General features: G+C 44.4%; 1 long non-coding RNA gene across 2 annotated transcripts in view; it reads right to left on the bottom strand.

Moving 5' to 3' along the window:
• The window catches only part of LOC148594915 (uncharacterized), a 107,936-nt gene that overhangs the window by 70,897 nt on the left and 17,522 nt on the right, over window positions 1–19,517 (bottom strand). For both annotated transcript variants that reach the window (XR_015913294.1, XR_015913295.1), the window contains one exon: window positions 4,496–4,561. This is a non-coding gene — a long non-coding RNA (uncharacterized LOC148594915). The remainder of the gene's footprint in view (window positions 1–4,495; window positions 4,562–19,517) is intronic.

The raw sequence follows: 19,517 nt of genomic DNA on the forward strand, positions 1-19,517 counted from the left end.
CTAATAACAAAGAGAATGGGTAATTACATTTGCCTGGGTAATTTGCAGCTTGTAAGAGGACAACAGGTCTGTCTGGCTTACTCTACACACAGCATTTCCTGGTACAGTCTTTCTATGTTGCAAAGAGCGAGTTGCTCCACTCAGTTTCACTTACATACATGAAAATGAGATTTTCCAACCAACCCTCAGCTGGGCAGATGGAGCCAAGTTCTCTCTTAGTTACTTTTCCAAAACCCAGGTCATTTTTTAACGAGCTCAGGAGAGCTGGTTTAATTTGTAGCAGCCTAATTTATACTATCCCGTCCTCCTTTGCCTTTGGAGCACGCTGCCTTTCAGAGCCGTGTTCTGCACCCGACCGCACTAACATCTCGCTGTGCGGTTGGTTTTCAGGAAGCCACAGCAGCAAAACAAAACCCATGTCCCCACACTTCTGTACTCCTTACAGCAAAGCATTTGGTAGCGTACTCTGCTATTAACACGAGCACCCTGAAGCCTCCAGCAGCGCCAGAGGCTGCTACCAAAGCGAGGAAACCATTTGCAGGCAGCACACCAGGCACATGCAGGAGAACACAGCTCCTGCCCAGCAACCCCAGGGCCAGCACACGTTTAAATACTTGTGACTTCAAGTGCAAATTCCTGAATTAGTCACATGCTCAGCTCAGGACACATTTCTTAGAGGTATGAATCCCAGGGAAGAGGGGCAGACCGAGGAAAGAGAGCCCAAGCCCATGGGGCAGGTTGGGGCCCTCTTGCCTGGAGAACTCTCTCCTTTATTACCTTTGCTCTTGTTTAGCCTTGGCTTACCTTACCCTCAAATGGGCTTGGCTTTAAAAACACAGAATTAATGAACAGAGGGAGAGAAGGAAGACAGAGCTGAACAGGAAAGGAAGAAACAAGCGCTACGAGTGCTGCCCAGCTATAGCCCGGCTGTTAGCACAAAGAGGAGACACTGAAATCTTATGCAGAAACCAGTCAGCACCTTAAACAGCCACGTAGGTGGGAAACGCATTTATGACCAGAGAGGCCCAACAGGGATTCAGTCAGGATGCAGTCTCAGCTCTTCACACAACGCAGCTCTCCAAAGGGCGCAGGTCACTTGGGAGATTCAGATCTCTCCGTCTACTTTGAAAGTCTCTCTCTTTTTTCAAAAGGACTTTAGATGCGGTCGAGTGGCTCAGGGAGGCTTATTCCTTCAGAACAGACCGTATTTCACAGCAGGCACCCAGAAGCCTTTAAGAGGTAGCCGTCATTGATCGCTACTGATTTTATCACCCACGCAAGTCAATCCAAATGTTTGATGTTTTTAACTAAACCATTCTATGTCCAGCTCTAAAAAACTAATTGCACATCGACGAGTTCATTGCCGCTTCACAGCCTTTGCCAGCAGGGTACGGCAGGAGCCCTGCTTCTTGCTGGCAATACCCAGTTGGCCAAAGAGTCTCCAGGGACCCTTATCAGGAAGCAGCAGCATGATAAAAATGCCCCGATTTCACCTCATGCCAGAGGCAAAGCTGAATCCAAGCTGGACCTATGAGGTGAGGCAGAGCCATCGTCTTCCTCCCAGGCTCCGGTCTGCGCTCAGCCAGAGCCTCAGACCGAGCCCATTCTCTCATCCCCCTGTCAATGCAGGATTTGCATTTTATTTTCAATATCATCAAAACCTGTCTTGTCTGAAATGAAGAGGTTCCAAACTTCTTTTCTTTCCCAGGCCGGACATATCGTGAATGCTAATGTAGCAGGCAATTGAGGGGGAGGGTACATTAAGAAAACGCACATAGTCATTAAGGCAGGGAGACTAAAGCATCCTGCCTCCATCAGCACTGCTGGATACTGTCTAGAGCATCGCCAGCTGCCCTCATACCTCCAGCAGAGCTCTTTTATGCAAACACCTCCAGTAACTGCCTTTGTGGATCTGACAGACGGAATGGTTAAAAATTAGACATTCTCTGGATATCCAGTGGAGAGAGATTGTACAGCACATCTGAAGCAGGGAGTCAAACTCGGAGAGAAAATGTTGAATTCTCTGAAGGGAAAAGGCCGTCCAGGCAGGGAGGACAAAGCTGAATGACAAATCAATTGGTATCGCCAGTACTGCCAATATAATTTCATCCTGCCTTCCCCGAGAAGGGATTTCGGCTCCCAGCAATGTATATCCATAGACAGGAGAGAGAAGTGTTCCAAAAGAACCAACAGGAGCAGATTTTCACTGTGGGTGGGACAGAGAGCATATGGCAGTTTTCCATCAGCATAGCTCCTCAATTTTTCTACAGAAAACTTATTGCCACTTATTTTTAAGTCACCACTCCACCTCCTAAGGCCTCTCTCAAGAGACTGTGGCAGTTTAATATATTTTATTTGCCCTAATATTGCTCTCCTTCAGTGTTAAAAGTATTGGTTATTTTGGGAACTCTGAAACTGAGTGGATGAGTGGAGGAATTCTTCATGAGGACACTGTCAGGAAGATTACCCTCCTTCACCCCAAAGGGAGGCAGATGGGCCAGGCACAGCTCTAATTATGGGCAAAATGATGAAGTTTCTGCCCGCTGTAGTCCGCGTGGTGCCCCCGAAGATGAATTTACCAGGAAAGGCAAAGCGGGCCCATGGCTGGGGCAGCACAGGGAGCTGTGGGGGCTCCTTCCAGCACTGTTCAGCTACCAGCTAGTGCAATCAAGCTCTCACTGCAGTTCCCAGCAGGTTTCAGTACCCCAAGGACATCCTGCTGGCTGCTTGCATAGAGCCCCCGGGGCTCTGCTTCGTGCTCCGCACACGAGGACACCCTCCACTTTCACCACGCAGCCCTGTGAACTCAGGCTTCCCTCGTGCTAGTAAGACAGAAGTGGCGTTTTTGGTAATTCTTGTCTCTGGAAGTCTCTTAAACGCGTGACCATTTTTATGCTTGGAACAGCCAACCCAATGTACACCAGCCCACAAGTGGTTCACTTGACAAAAATCATCTTCGTAAAAGGTGCTGAGGTTACATTCAGGTATATAGACATGAGAGCTTCACTAAAAATGTCCTTAAGAACCTTGAGAAGTGAAAATAGTCCTTCAACAGCACAGATGTGCCTCAGCTCTGCCCTTAGGCAAAGGCAACATCAATAGGCACAAAACCACCTATTTTTTTTTCCTCCCTTACACCAATGGAGCAGACAGCTTTGACTCCATCCATGATGGCAAGGGCAGTGAGTGACAGCAAAGTCACCTACTCAGCAGAGGCTACTAGCTATAGATAAGGTTTCCTTTGTGACAGGTACAGGACCTTTCTGGGCAATCCTGCTGTGTAGTTATTATAGCCTTCATATATATTTTTTTCTACTTCCCCTATTATCACATCTAAACCTCACAAACTCCCATGGATTTTAGTACCACCAATTACAAGAGTGCCCTGGATGCTCCCACCCAGGTCAGGAACCAAACAGCCAGGCTGGAGAGCTGGCAGAACTGGAATTGCTCTTTAAGCTACCACAAAGTACATGGCCTAGAGGGAAAGTATAGCCTATCATATAACCTATATATTAATATAATAGATTCATACATACACATATATATCCACATACACTTAAAAAAGGAAAACTTCGAATGTCATCCAGTGGTACTATGAAGAATTCTAGTATGATAGCATATTTTAATTGAAGACTGGTCAAATACTAGTGCATCTGTCAAACTTTACCACAACATCCAACAGGCTTTATAGGGAAACAGAGTTGATTATTGCTGCGTATTTTAAGTCAGGGGAGAAGGGGGTGATAGAGGGTATGACGCACAAATACATTTTTCCCCCCCTCTCATTTACATTCCACTGTTGCAAACTCGGTTGTTGGAAAAAAACAACAAAAAAAAAAAAAACACAACACTTTATGTAAAATCTCATTATGCTGCAATCTTGGATGGCAAAGCCACCACCTTTGTCAGTGCTTGTATTAAAATGCATCTTTTCACATCCCACATACAAGTGGAATAAAAATGATGAAAACAGTATATTCAAACAAATATTTGCAGGACTTTTTGTTTGCTTTTAAACACTTTCTGCTTCAGAAGGAATCCATAGACCACACAGTTTCATATAATCTCTCTTCCAAAAAAGGAACAGCAAAACCTGCACTATTAAGAAACATCTGGATAAATGCAGAAAGAAAGAGTCAGGTGCATAGGTGAGATCTACCTATTTTCAGCATTAAATTATTAGATGTCCCTTTTTATATCTTGCACTAAACTGTTGCACAGAAAGTAGGTAACAGAGACCAACCTGACCCTGAATTTCAAGTAATCCTTAACACTGCTTTCACATTTGGGGCTAGTACCAAAACTTCCAATCCAGTTTCCTTACCTCTCTTTTGCAGTTTGTGTAAGCAACGATAAGAACTAAATTTATGCAAACCAGCATGCACAATTTTCATTTGTAGCCCAGAAAATACCAACTTCCCTCCCCCCACACACAGTATCAAGAATCCAACTCATGATTTACATTTTGATTCAAAAAAGTTACAAGACTGACCTTCTGTCTCTCACCAAGATCTTGACTGTCTTTGGTTTTAAATTCACTGGCAGAAGCTTCCATACCCTAGGAAAAAAATAAAATTAGCGTTTCATTACTCTTAAGTTTTCTACTGAAGTTTGTAGTATCAGTGTTTACACGGCACAACATGACAACTTAGCTCTGTGCTGAGTGTTTCTAAGAGCTCAAGAGCAGGACAGACCAGAAACAAAAAGTTGCCAGTTCTCAGCACTGAGATACACACAGTAAAAGAGAGTCAGGTTATTATATATTTGAGACAAGCATATAGGAAGAAAAAGCTTAAAAGACTATACTCTTGTCTAATATTCCTCCTTTAAAAAAAAAAAAAAAAAAAGAAAAGAGAGAGAGAGTTTAGAGATACGTGGTTGTAAGAAGAAGGATTTTTCCTTCCCTCAAACACTGGGGGTTTCCTGAATTTCATCAAAACTGGAGTGACCTCTAGCAGCTGGGAATGTTCGGTCAATCTGCAGCACCTCTTCTCCCCGCACTTTCACCTCTGCCTCCTGGGCAGAGCTCCAGCCCATGAGCCTGCCCCCTCACATGGGGCATTTCCCTGCTGGGACATCCTCCAACACCGAGAGGGGACAGAAGGTGACAGCAGAAAAGCTCCAGGAAAGGTGACGGAATTAAATCTGCTATACCAACAACATCTCCATAGAGCATTCTCGGGATAAAAAGCCAGCACAGCGCTAAAAAACACTGAGCTTTACATTGTTACCAAGAGCATGAAATACCGTCCCCACCGAGAATCACAGGCTCATAAAGCACAACTGAGAGTCTTGAACGGGATTTCCAAAGGTATCCAAACGCTCCTCGCTAAGGCTCGGCTCCTAAACTACTGAGGCACTGTTGAAAATACCACTTCATAGAAGGAAATCCTCAAGATACCAGTATCTGTGTCAGCCCTGGCAGACGTTGTGGTTAGGGAATAAACTTCTAACAAAATACCAGCTGGTAAGTGTCTTTGGGAAAAGCTGATGCCCAAGGAAGATTTCAGGAGGGTGGCCAGGTTTTCCTCACTCAATTCTTCATTCTGCCTTTCAAAAGATCAACAAGCAGACTCCAGGGTCAGCTTAACTTCTGTACAATTTGTGTAGGCCTCATGTTTGTTCAGCATATTCCTCAGGCACAAAAAGGAAAGGTACTAGGAGAACATGAGGTAGACTTTCAAAAATAATCCAAGTCTAGTGTGAAATAGTTTATCCTGCAAGCAGGTGTATCCCTAGCTGTGGTACTGCTGCTGTGGATGGACATCTGTTTTGCAGGCCGTACGGACGGCAGCACGAGGCACCTCCCAGGCTCAGGGTTCGTGCAAGGGACGTGCTGCTCTCCTGGCCAACTTGAGCAGGACTGAGGACATCCACTGACTGCTTACGTATGGAAGACTCAACCACAAGAGGCTCGCTGCAAATAGAGTGAGACAACTTAAACACTGGATTGAGTTCAGCAGTTTTGTTGCTTGGGGATTAATGCTGGGCTGGCAGACACAGGGCTGGCTCACTTTTGGCTCTACTAAAAGCTTAGAAATCCAGACCAGAAGGACCTATTTCACATACAGACCAGCTTGAGCCTTGCAGCATGGCTAACTGCACACAGGAACTAGTAAAATCACATCTGTGCTTATATTGTTTAGTGACTAAATTATCACGCACTCCATTTTCAGCCTTCCGTGCTCAATTACCCAGAGCAGCAGATTAAAGGAAGGAGAACCTGCTGGAGAAGACAACCAAAAGATGTAAAGGCAGAATTAGAAAGAAGGAGACCCAAAAAAGAAAGCCTAACAAGATGAACACCTCTTTTCTAATAGTTTGGTCTACTATTTTCTTAGCAACATAAACCACCTGGATTAATTTTCTGAAAGAAGAGCCTGTCTCAACAGCAGCTTGATGGCCTCAACAATTCACTTTACAATTACTCACTAAACTACCATGATTTAATTATTGAAGAATTTCACCACTACTGATAACTGCTTAATTAAAAACACAACTTTAGAGCAATAAGCAAGTCACATTATATTGTATGTGAGATATACTTCCTAAAAAACACACACAGTTCATTTTAACTGTCTTAGTGTACCAATACATTTAGAGGTCCAAGGACTTTAGGAATAGCTAGAGCAATAACACTAGTCAGGAAGCTACAAACAACCTTCAGAAGCTTCTTCTCTTTTGAAGCCAGTGCAATTTCAGCAAAAAATCAAATTACAAGAAGCACCACTATAGCAGAACTAAAGCCTAGCCAAGCCTTGCTTTGAGAGAGATCAGAAACAAAGCAACCTAGAAAATCACTTACCTGCTCCACCTTTCCTTGCACAGTGAAACCAAAACCCTATCCATCACCCACCAACCTCCACTCCACAAGAGGGCAAGAAACCTCCAGATAGGAGCAGAACACCCTACCTGGAGCTTGCAATCCCCTCAAGCAGCCACAGCTGTTGGCCCAAGAGTCCGCATTCCCCTTCCACCTGGTACAAATTAAGGCAATCACAGTCTTCCCACCACCTGCTCCCCAGAGTTGGTCTGGGGCTCCAGTGCAGCCCCATTACAGCCAGAGGAGGAACCTTCCCCTCATTCTGCAAAAGGGACCCTGACAACTCCTTCCAATTTGACATTTGGCTCAAAGCAGTGCAAAGCTGTGAATTGGTAGCTGGCACCTACAACCACAAAACTGGTTAAGGGCAAGTGCTCCACAACCACCCCCTGCCCTACGTGGATCCAGGTTCTCAGCATCTCCAGCTCTGCCCTTGCTCCAGCCTGGGCACAGTCTGCACTTTACCAGCAGACCAAGCCTGGGCAAGCAGTAATGACCACAACCACCTCCCTCCCCTTTTGAAATACATGTGTTTTTATGAATTCAGCACTGTTGTGGGTAACAAGTTGGAGGAAAAAAATAAGTTGAGGTTCCTTTAATCTTTGCAAGAGTCAAGACCAGCCTTCAGTTACCTGGTTTCTTAACCTGTGCCACATGGTTATGGATTAACTGGCCCAACAGCCTGCCTGATATAGATGGAGACAGTCTTTGGGGGGAATAAGAGCTATTAGATATCTGTTAAGATAAAGCAGGTGCAAACAGGGGTAACTGCAGACACCAGCATGATTCACACAGCACTTTCTGTAAGCACTAGCTAGATTTAAACTATACCAAGCAATGTAGTAAAGGCTCTCAAATTACTAGCATGCCATTTACTATTTAGTTATTTTAAACATCTCTCCTTCCCCTTTAGAAGAATGTACTAACTCCTTTGGTTTTAATGCAATTTCAATACTACTGAAATGATAGATGTATTTATATGTGGAAAAATAAAAAAAAGAATGCCTTCTTGAACATTATCTTCCCAGTTTATTGTGTGCCCTCTCTCCCCTTCTCTTCCCAGAGAGACCAACCATCACATGAAAATGCTTTTCATCATCTGCAAAATTTGATGCCCAAAATAGCCCCATGGTTGCCCTAGCAACTAGCATTTATTCCCCCTCCCCCAGCATCCCCCCCTTTGCATATTGCTGCATATTTCTATCATCTCTTTCCAGGCACAGTTCATAAACACGGCTGCATAATAAAGAATGTTATCACCAATGACTTACAGCCCAGCTGCTGCAAATAAGATATGAAGTGGCAGGGAAATACAATTTCATGCAGCTAGGACAACAGATTGATTGGGTGCCCTTCAAATTTGATGCCACTTCTTTAAGTCTGTCCAAATTCAAAAAAAAAAAAAAAAAAAAAAAAAAAGTTAGTTCCCCACCTCCCCATCTTTCCATGGTGGCAACAGACAATAAAAGTGGGAGATAATTCACTAGGACACTCATTATGTCTGCAGCAACCTTGCCCCGAGAGACTGCCAATTTAAAGGGATGTGCTTCTTTTCCTGCCACCTCCTCTACTTTTCCCCAGCCACCCACCTTCACCAAAAGTCTTATTCCTCTAGTTTTGTTGCCCGTTTAATTTTCTTCCATTTTTAATTATTATTTCTGTTCAGATTACTAGCCAGAAGGCTGTTATAGACACAAGCCAAAACCTTAATTTTGCCACCACCAAACTGCTCTTCTTTATTTTTGGTAGCACAATATGAAATGCCTTCCAAAGCATTTAGGTCAAAGAACACATCAGCAAGGATGAAGAGAGGGGCCTTTCTAGATGCTTCTTTCCCCACTGTCACGGACGGCTTGGCCTTTAAGAACGGGAGCTCTGCTCTGGAGGCTGATCGGAACGTGGAGAGGGCACCGGGTGATCACCAAGGCACGAGTGGGTACAACAAGGCCCAGCCAGCTGCTAGATGGGCTCTGCTGACGTACACGGGTTGTCTCTGCTTCTGCCCAGGAGAAATTCCTCAGGTGCACATGGACACAGCCCCATACACATCGGAGCACTTGAGAATTTCTTTCCCATATCCAGCTCTCTTTCCTTTCCCTTATCTCTAATTTATTCATAGGGACCTACTGGATTCATTTTTGCCTCCTTGTTTGTTGCTTGTGAAGATACCGAGTGCACTACGACTGCCTCCTTCTTGGAGATGGTTCTTGTGCTCTCTCTTGTGTAGCTTCCCCTAGCACCTCACGCATGGGAGATGCCTTCACACGTGCAGGACACACTGAGCCGAGCTAGCAAGGAAGGGGGTCATGCTCTTATGGCGATCGAGGCATTACAGTCCTATAACCCTGGAAATATCAGCGACAGGACAACAGACAAAATGCACAAGTGGTGCACAGAGTCCTCGCTGCTCTGAATTTTGCTGAGAAAAAAAATCTGTTTTGTTCCCACTTAACAGAGAGGAGACACGTTGTATGTGCTCTGAGACCTCCAGCCCCAGCTCATTGCTAGCCTCCAAACAACAGCCTCCAAATCCACTAAAGAGAAGAGAACGTGTTGCTAACAGAAGCTGTTATCCTGGTGCTCAACAGCAGCAACAAATCCACATTTCTCCTGAATTGACTATGATGCATCTTCCAGCGACACAAAGCTTGTCATCTTTTCAGCATCTCCAGTGAGCATTTCCCTTAGCTAGACAGCATGACATCTGTCAGGTTGAGCTATAACCATCCCTTCCTGCGCAGGATGATCCTGAGTAGGTACTAAGCCGTGGCAGTGATACTCTCTGCAGAGGATTCATTATCATGTCTATCACCTGGATAGTACCTGCGTATCAATCCGTGAGACAGGCCATCTCTTACAGCCTTCGCATAGATGTTCATGTTCAATTGCTAGGTTGCAGAGGGAATATTTTCCAGTTTCTATCACGTTTCTTCAACAAGAGTATCTGAAAGAGGAAATGAAATGTCTGTCTGCTACTTTAACAGACAGAGCAAGGAACCTGAAGATAATAGGATTTGTGTTGTTCTTGGATCTGGTAATATCTAATGCTTATTTAATACATAATTCTGTGAGGTTCCACTGTCTCTCAGTTCCCACCTGGAAATTCCAATGATGATTCTATAACGAGTCTTCAAATACAAATTGCTCCAAATTTTGCAGTATTTATGAACTGGATCTTAATTTCAGTTAGCCTTCATCAGTCCTAGAATGTTGTGATCCTTAAACCTATATGACATTTGTCATCTTGAGATGAAAACATGAGTCCAGTTCAGAGTAGAATTGGTATTAAAATGAGAGTTAAGACTTCAAGTTTCAGACTTGCAGCTACACATCGGGAAGCAACAGCTGCCTTCAGCTTCCATCTTGACATATGTCCATTGATGAAAAGCTGGAACCGCAGCTGACACAGTATGCATGGGTCACAGAGGAGTGCAAAAACTCCTTACAAACTCATTACAAAAACGAGCAGAAGATATCAGAACCAAGAACCACATCAGTAGGGAGTGTTTCTGTTCCTTCTTTCTTATTTTTAATGGTGCTTCTCCGTATAGTTGAGAAAAGTAGAGATGGGGAAATGTAAAAAAAAATATGAGAAGGAAAAAAATTAATCTACTAATTGCTAAAATCTCCTTTGAGGCATGCACAGCTTTGTAATCTAAGAAGGGTCATTTCTGTGCCAGTTTCTGCAAGAAGGGGAAGCCAAGTTCAAGACGACTGTGCTCCTTTTAATTTCCTCTGGATACAAGCACTTGGATAAAGATTCACATTCATCTTTCTTGCCTCAAGTAAATAAATAATAGAAAAAACCTTAACGTATCCTATAAATGCCCCATAATATACAGAATCCAACATCACTTTTTTTTTGCACCTAAAACCTTAAACCCTGCTGACACCATAAAACATCAGTGTTCCACATCCCATGATTGTTTCCCATAATCTAGGAGAACATTAAAGAGAGAAAAAACGTGCTGAAAAATGACATCTTATCTATTTCCTTCCTGCCTACCAGCACTCCATGTTTTTGTCATTGCAGGTCAGACACCTGCTCCCCACTTCATAATCCATGGAAGTGATAAATGCTTGTCGGCAGTGATTACGAGTGGCCGGATTCGCTCTGTGTCAATCTGGAAGCCAGCACATTCACCCAGTTGCCATTCTTTGTCCTGCCACCAGGGCAAAAAGAAAGAAAGAAAGAAAAAAAGGTAAAGAAAAAAGACCTGGCAAGGGGGAATTTCTGTTTTCTGTTTTTCTCCTGTCACTACAGAGAGTTGGTGTCAGCCTAGATGTCCAGCGAGCCCCCATGTCAAGCAGGGGATGCAGCAGCTAGGGGCACTCTTACAGAGCGGAGCGTGGGAGGACAATTTACATGGCTGGGATCTTCTGGAGTTGGCCGTGACCTCCACGTGGCTACTGATAAATATGTGAAGTGGCAAGATAGATGGGTGGAAAGCCAAATTGCAGCATAACGTGGCAAAGCACAGCTCAATCACTGGTGCGGCAGCGAGCGGGCAGCCCCCGATTGACTGACCTTTGCTGCTCCAGGGCTCTATCATCTCCTCGTTCAGACAGACCTTGGGCCACCCCAGCTGGCTTGAATAGGCCAATAAAGAAGAATCTGTTTTGGCTTTTCCCTGCCCAGGGGCAACAAGACCCATTGCTGCAAAGGCCTGAGCAGATATCCACTATTTCAGGCTAACTGATGGCTAATACGGCAATTTTCCAAGGGTTTGGTTACACTGCATCATTGGATAGGTGATAATAAAGGTGTGAGCGGGCCACAGGCCTTGTCCAAAGCACATGGCTTCCTAGACTGTTTTCTGGTTGAAGGAGATATTACTACTGCTCATCAGGCAAGTTATATTTATTATCTTACCACAACACACATTTTGCTCCAACAACCTTACACGACAATTTTAAGTAGCTGGAAAAAAGCTTTACAAAACTGTTCTTATGTCAAGAAATGTAACCGCATCTTCATGGCAAGAAGCAACGCTTCTGGAGCACACTCTCTGGAGGCTTAAAAAAAGTCCTGGTATACTTACACTCAGCACTGCAAGCAGAAGACAGGAGAAGGCAAGGTACTTCACCAGGCTAGGAATTTGGCATTGTATACTTGTTCTCAGTAGAAATGGGCAGGAACATAAGCCCCGCCAATATATGACATATGAGGAAAGGTAGAAGGGCACTGTGGAGATCCACAACGAGCTGGCTCATTGGAGGTGGGCTCTAGGAATGCCACATAGTTTTGTTTAGAGAAATCAGCAAGTAAAAAGTGACTTCATATTCCTGAGCTGGGGTGAGGGACAGTGATGGTGGCACCTCCAGGGAGGTGAACCTTTCACTGAACCTTTCATAGGCAAAACAGACTTCTTGGGGCCACTTCCTTTTTATATTTGAACTCATGAACTGGGAGCAAAGCCCTTAACACAGCAGCTGCCAACTCCCCCAGTCACTGCACAGGTACAGAAGACATATCCCAAGAACAGGATTTCTAGTTGTCAATTATTCTGTGGCTGCACCGTGCAATTATTCATAAATATTTATACACACGTGCACACACACACATACGTATTCTTTGTTCTCCTCTTCAGTGACATACAGGAGAATTTAGGCTCTGTTCTCTCTCCCTCACCTGAATTTACTCTGCCCTTTCTGCTAGATACAAGGGATTTGATTAAATTAACTTAATTGGCAAATGTATTGTTCAGACAGCTGTGACAGAAATGACTTCGCGCATTAGTCAGAAGGTTAAGTAGCTCGTGGCAGCCCCCAGCACCTCTTTTGCTGCTGGATCCCTTGGTGCTGATTCTGAATCGTTGTGTTTCGGAGCAGGCTCAGAGGGCAGGTGCACTGTGGTGCGCATCGTGTCTGGGTGCGAAGAGGCAGCATGGTCAGAGATGCGTGTATCTGGCAGTCGAGCCAGGCAAGCTCTCAGCTATTTGCCATATAAAGTGCATTTAAAAGTGTATCTGCATAGCGTTTTTATTTTAAAAGAGTGGGTCTGGAAAGAGAAAACAGTCTTGCAAGCCAGCGTTTCTTCCTTGTCTTTATCCCACATGCCACAGCTCAATCTGAGGCTGGCTGGGCTGGCAACACTCACCAAGTCTGCCCAGAGGTGTCGTGCACCTGCGCTCTGCTTCCAGGACACCGGCCTTGCCAGTTACTTGTTGTATGTAACACAAGACAATCTGATGGGTTGGAAACCCAGTACATGCATGAGATCTTCCAGTAGAGTATCAGGGCTTTGCCCTCCTTTGGATCATGCAACTTGAGGGGAAGCCCAACAAGACATATAGGCAGCGTAGGGAAGCAGAGGGGACTGAAACTGTCAGGGACGGCCCCTTTGGCCTGAGATTGCCAGCTGTATCCAGCTCCCGAGCACCCTGCAGGCCACTCAGCAGCCTCCACGCCTGCAGCCTTTGCTGCTTTCCAGCACCAGGAGCCAAGCACCACAGCACCAAGCACCTCCAGCCTGGGGAGCCTCGTGTCCCAGTGCCAACCTGGCAGAAACCCAGTGCTTGCAGCACCACCAAGCAGCAGTGACCTCAGGGTGTGGAGAGAACTGGGCCACTAACCCTGATGTCACCAGACAAGCAGCTCTGTGCCAGCCCTCACCCCCACCAGGCATCAGCAGCACTTAGTGACTTGGAGGTCTCCTCTAGGTCACCGGCAGAGCAAGATGTGACCAAAGCTTGTATTTACCACCACTTCAGACCACAGCATCCTCCGGACAAGCAAAGGTCCATCCCTGTCAGGTCAGTCCCCTCAATAGCATTGCAAGCACTTGAAAAATACAATTAAAAGCTTATTCTTTGCATATACAGGCATAGAGAAAAGGGGAAATTTTCATAACCACTTTGATTTCTACTAACTGAAGCTGATGTAAATCTCCCTGTTTTTTATGAATCTCACTTACATTTCGTGCCTGACTTGTGCATAAAACTTCCTAGATTTATACAAGCTAACTCCATAAGTCATCCCTTTCCCAATCGGGCCCTATATCTTGATGACCTTTTAGAAACCAATGACTGCTTTCCTGTTGTTATCCATAATTGGAAAAGCACTGGAGATAAGAAAATTTATAGCACTGAGCGATCTACCTGTGAGAGACAATAAAGAACGCTGAGCGGTGAAAAGAAAGGGGAAGAAAAATCCCACACATGGAGATGCACATGTACAGGCACATGCGCACACACAGTTCAAGAAAAACTTTCCATACCTTTACTAAATCTCTCTGAATTCCCCCCACCTGGAGCCCTTGTCTCTCCCCACCCATGCAGCCTACGTCTCTGCAGGAGAAAAAAAAATACTCCTGTCAAGCATCTGCTCCAGTTTCAGTCTGCTACCAGCTTACTTCCAAATATTCAGTTTTAATATGAAGCATAACACAGGATGGTGGATGCTTCTCCGTCTCCTGGTGATCCTTGCAATTCCCCCTTTCACTCCCAAGTGAATTATCCTATCACACAACACTGAGTCCTCTGGAAAAGCAGGCCAGGACTGCAATGTGTACGCTACAACATGCAGAGTGCACTGCAGGTGGGCAGGGTGGCCTCAGTGCTCATCGCACGCACTCCACTTTGGCAGAAATCGGTGTGTGATGGCCAGCTGATTAGTGTGTCTTTGTGACTAACTCCAGCGGGAATGATTCCACATGATAGGATCACTGAACTAATCAGACACCCAAAAAAACATTCTCAGATTGATTTTTATTTTATTTTGAAACAAAGGTCATGCAAAGCAGGGGGGTTGCACTAGATGATCTCTAGAGGTCCCTTCCAACCTCAACCATTTTGTGATTCTGTGATTCTTTTTCTGGGATTGAAGCAATAGATTGGGAGGCATCACTGCTATTTCTATTATATTTACATTATCTCTGGTCCATATGAACCAGAAAGGTAACAGGGTGCTATGCCAAAAGGAAAGGAAAAGGAATGCTTCCTAGTTCAAGTGTAAGAAGTATTGAAAAGGCTGGGTGGAATGTCTACGGTTTACAAAGCAAAGGGATGAAGATTTGCATGTTAAATAATCTATTCAACCTTATAGCACATCTTGCATTCCCATTTAGAAGAGCAGGGGGCTCCTTCAAGGACTGGTCAGCACCCCGTGGCCCTGTATTCAAGTGCCTAGCGCAGGGATGAAACTCTGGACTCCTTTACGAGACACAGCGCAAGCGAGCAACCTTCAGGAAACTGCTGACTTCTTACGGTCACCGTGTCTTCTACGGGGAATTGGAAGGAAAGAAGGCAAATACTCAGCTGCTACCACTGGAACATCTTCAGACAGTTAGATAAAAGCTGCTACAGTAGAACAAGTGGCTTTCAAATCAGAATGGTTAAGCTTGGAAGGGACCTCTAGAGATCATCTAGTCCAAAAATCTACAGCTGTCATTGGAGAATCGGAGATGTGTGCCCACCTGCACCCTCGCACATCCTGTACAAGCATTTTTATACACCTCTGAAAATGAGATGGTGGCATCTCAGCCCAAAGTTGAAAACTGCCCTTGCTAAGGCCTTGTCCAGCTTTTCTCCCTCTGTTCTGGTGTTTTCATTCTGTGCTGGGGCCATCTCACACCGACATCTGTATTTTCAGATTATTCATTATGAATTGATTAGTGCAGCTCACAGTCACCCTGATCATATTCTTGCTATGTACTAACATCTCAATGAATGAGCAGTCAAGTAGAAAATGAATGCATTAGTGCCTGATTGTATTACTAATCTCCTGTATATGCTAACGTATGCTGCAGTGTTTAATTCGGCCAAACAACAAACAGGTAGTTAAGCAGCCCAGGTGTCCAAACAAGAGCATAACATCTAAAAAGCTCTAAGATCAGGTTTAACGTTCAAAATGGCTTTGGACATGAGTGTTTTTTGAAGAATGTTTTGTCTGGTTATAGAGGTATTTTCTTCCTAGTATTCTCAGGGTTGTGACAGATCTAGCCACTTTAAACCCTGCTAGGGCAGAACTGATTACAAACAAAACCAGCTAATTAGAACAGCAACTAATATTAGGACTCACTTTTTGGCACACACACAAAAAAATGCTCATAAAATTATTGCTCATAATTGTACTGGATTTTGTGTTTACAGCCCAGTATGCAATATAAAGTTTCCAGTTCTCTGCTGGGAACAGAGAAATGCAACCTTTCATTTTTCAGTCAGACACTATATGGTCAAATTTCACATTTTCATCCACAATTAACTGAAACTGAATATATCAAAAATGCAAATAAAGCACACTCACTTCTTAAAAGGAATGGGTCTATTTTCTTAATAAGTTGGCCAGTTAGGAACTTAGCTCTTATTCCTTTGACTTAGTGCATGATATGGAAAATCGTTAACTCTCTGGATCCTGGTATATTCCTGAAAACTTTACAAGTAACATCTTAAGAATTTCAGAAAGTTCCCACACAGATGAAGCCTCAAGCTGGATTCCTTTGTTTACAGTGGCCTGCTACTTCTGCAAACACCTAAAGCCACCCAGTCTGCAAGCACACACTGCTACTGCATTCAGTCAACAGCCAGCCCACAGGGCTGCTCGTGTTCTCAAACTCCCAAGGATATTTATTCAAGGAGCATTTTATAAAGGCTGGCAGACAGGCTCAGGTTATGCAGGCTACTAACATTCTAGCAAGGTTTAGGTTATGCTTATCAGCTAGTTAACTGTTAAAAGGCAATAGGAGGAATACTGGCAAGATCTGCGCTGCCTTCTTTAGCCAGGAAGGCAGCTCCAGCATTCCCTGCACTACAATAGCTGTCAGCACAAGGCCTGGGCAGCCTTCCCCTTCATGAGGACACTGGCACTGACCTCTCTGGAGTGCATCAGGGTGACGATCCAGAAGAAAGCAGCTGTGTCCAACATGACCTGAATACAGCAACATGCCTCAGCTGAGAGGCTGCATATCTTAAGCATATTCTGAGACAGGCAAAGGGCTTGTTGACTTACTGGCTTGCACAAAAATTCCTAAGAAATCCCTCATGGCTTTTCTCTCCCTTGATGTTTTTCAGAATGGGCCATCTTAAGTATTCAACAGCGATTTCAGATCCCTGCACCACAGAGGCTCCAGATGTTTGCTGAACAAAATCTGCCTGCAGTGCTAGAAGTCTGACTTGCAGGGACAGCAAACTGACCTATGGAGCTCCAACCACGTGTACCCTGGGCTCCCGAGGCCTTCTCACCCAAGAAGCCAGGATTTGCACTTACAAACGCTTGGCTACATGATGTTCCTCAGTTACTGATCCAGTGCCAAATTCCGTCTGAGGAAAGGCTTCTAGTACCAGGAATTTTAATTCAAAGACAGACAGTTCTCCTAGATGTAAAATAAGGAAGATTTTAAGTTCCCTTCTCCACGAAGCCTCTAATGGACTGGAGCTGCCAGACTATGTTAAGATGGCGAGATTAAATATCAGACGACTTATCTTTCTTAGAACAGTAGGATAATTTCAGCCAAAATCCATTAGACAAATAAGAGCTTGCAAGAAGTACCTGTAATAACCTGAGCTGAGGAGACTACTCATCCCTGTTTTTCCCCAGCACAGTCTTTATCTGTTTAGAAACAGATCAAGGAAAAATGACAATAACAACTTGCCAGAGCCCAGCAAATCTCCTCTTTTACTGCCAGTGTTGTCAACTTCCAAGAGAAAATTGGCTTTGCTGTTATCCATAGAGTGGGCATCATTCTCATGTCTAAAATTGGCTCCCTTGTTTTCTTAACAGGCAAAGAGGAGGAGGAGTTGGTCTGCTATAACATTGTAAAAACCTTTCTGAGCGCCGATCAATTCTCTGCAGCAGCCCTGAGTCCTCTCAATCCCTAGGAAGACATGCAGGCTTTGCCTCGAGATCCCTCAGAGCGCAGCCAAGGATTCCGGAGGTTCAGCCATAGGTCCTGCCTTGACAAGTGGGAGTCCTGCTGACTGAGCCCAACTTGAAGGGAAGACTTTAGTACTTGAAGTACTTTACAGGTGAGAGACCTGAGAGAGGCATGAGACAAAAGACTGCCAGAAATACTGTGTTCACCATCCTTTCTGTATTCATCAGAGAGATGTGCAGGCTTAAAAAAATAGATAGTAATAGTCTGACTTAAGCACAGACGAAAGCCTCAGGACTCCTAGTCTTGGGAGTGCTCTGCAGGAACAGCAAAGACAGAAGCAATGCAAGCTCCCCTAAGGGCCTCTCAACTTTAAATTGGAAAAACTGCCCCAGGAAAGGACGCCAGGGCTGCTGCTTCTCCTCACTGCTTGAGGCAAAACTAGTCATGAAAATGGGGTGTTATTCACCCTCAGTCTCTGCTGCACCAGTTAACCCTAATGTTTGGCCAGCAGAAATCTCAGATTTGCAATTTGGTTGCGCTTCCACTAAGAACCACAGTGAGACCATTCACTCTTTCTACACAACCCACTAAAGAGGCATCAGCGATAATGACCAAACCTGGCTTCATCTTAAAAAACCTTTAATAGGTTTCTGTATATTACTGGGGTTTTAACGGAACTAGTTGGGAAAAAAAATAAAAATAAAAACAAGGGAAAAAAGTAACATTTAATAGCAGTAAGGTGGTTCTGACTGTCTGTAGCCAAAATAAACCACTTCTGATTTTTTCCATCAATATTTCCTATGCTTCCCCTCTCCTTCACAGAACTTTCTTTAGTGTTTCAGGTTTTCCATCTTTTTTTTTTCTCCTCTTTATTTTTCTTTCTTTTTCCTTTCACAAAAAGCAATAAAATAAGGGGGAAAATAAGGGAAGATGACCCTATTAGCCATTCTCCCAGCAGTTACAAGTCCTCACAAGCCTGTCCTCTTGTTCTCTAACCGAAGAGGGCAAAGAGCTGTAGGAGGCAGCACGCACAAGCCCCAGGCAAAGTGCGGGGTGCAGTTCACGAGCTGTGTGACAGATAAAGGAATTCATGTGATGGGTATGAAAGGAAGACCCTTGTGGTCTTTCTAAACTAAGGATTAGAAGCAGGACATGTATTACTAGAGGCAGATGAGCAAGATTGGTTCATTTGCCTTCCCTTGAGAGATACTGTTCTGCCTTCCTGGATAAGGCGACTACGGGAGAGGGGGATCTTTTAGCCTCTGTGACTGCCAACAGACCCCAGGACGGGGGAAAGCAGGACCACCCAGTGCTACTCATCACAGCACAGGAAGACAGCAGTAATGCTTTTGCCATCCAAGAAATTTTACTTGAACAAACAACAGTACCTATCTGGTAATTCTATAGTCCCAGGACTTGTCCTGCACAAATAGGATAAGCCTCACCATAGAAATTATCTTCTACACATTAGATGGGTATTCCTGAGCTGGAGGAACAAGCTCCCTTGAGAACAGTGATAAGACCTCTCCAACAGCAAGGAATGGCCGGGTTATCAAGTGTTTATGGTAATCAAAAGAGGAGGTGATTATATTCAACCCCAACGGGTTAGCTTGAATATCAGGCAACATAGGCACAAGTACTCATGATTATGAGCTTCTGGTGTAATAAAGCAGATTAGATATAAACAGAGGCATCAGTGGCAAATGAAACTAGAACCTCTGTTCTCAAATACAGCTCTACTAGGTGACTGAATTAGATCTAAAAGCCAGGAGCAGCAGGTATCAGTGTATAGCAGAACTACTTTAAGCAAACATGTTTGAGGAATACATTTGACAAATACACATTTCACTTAACACAGGCATCTGAGAAGACCTCTAG

This window comes from Tinamus guttatus, unplaced genomic scaffold, assembly GCF_059628265.1.
Source record: "Tinamus guttatus ecotype Peru unplaced genomic scaffold, ASM5962826v1 Tinamus_guttatus_pri_ptg000188l, whole genome shotgun sequence".
Lineage (NCBI taxonomy): Eukaryota > Metazoa > Chordata > Aves > Tinamiformes > Tinamidae > Tinamus > Tinamus guttatus.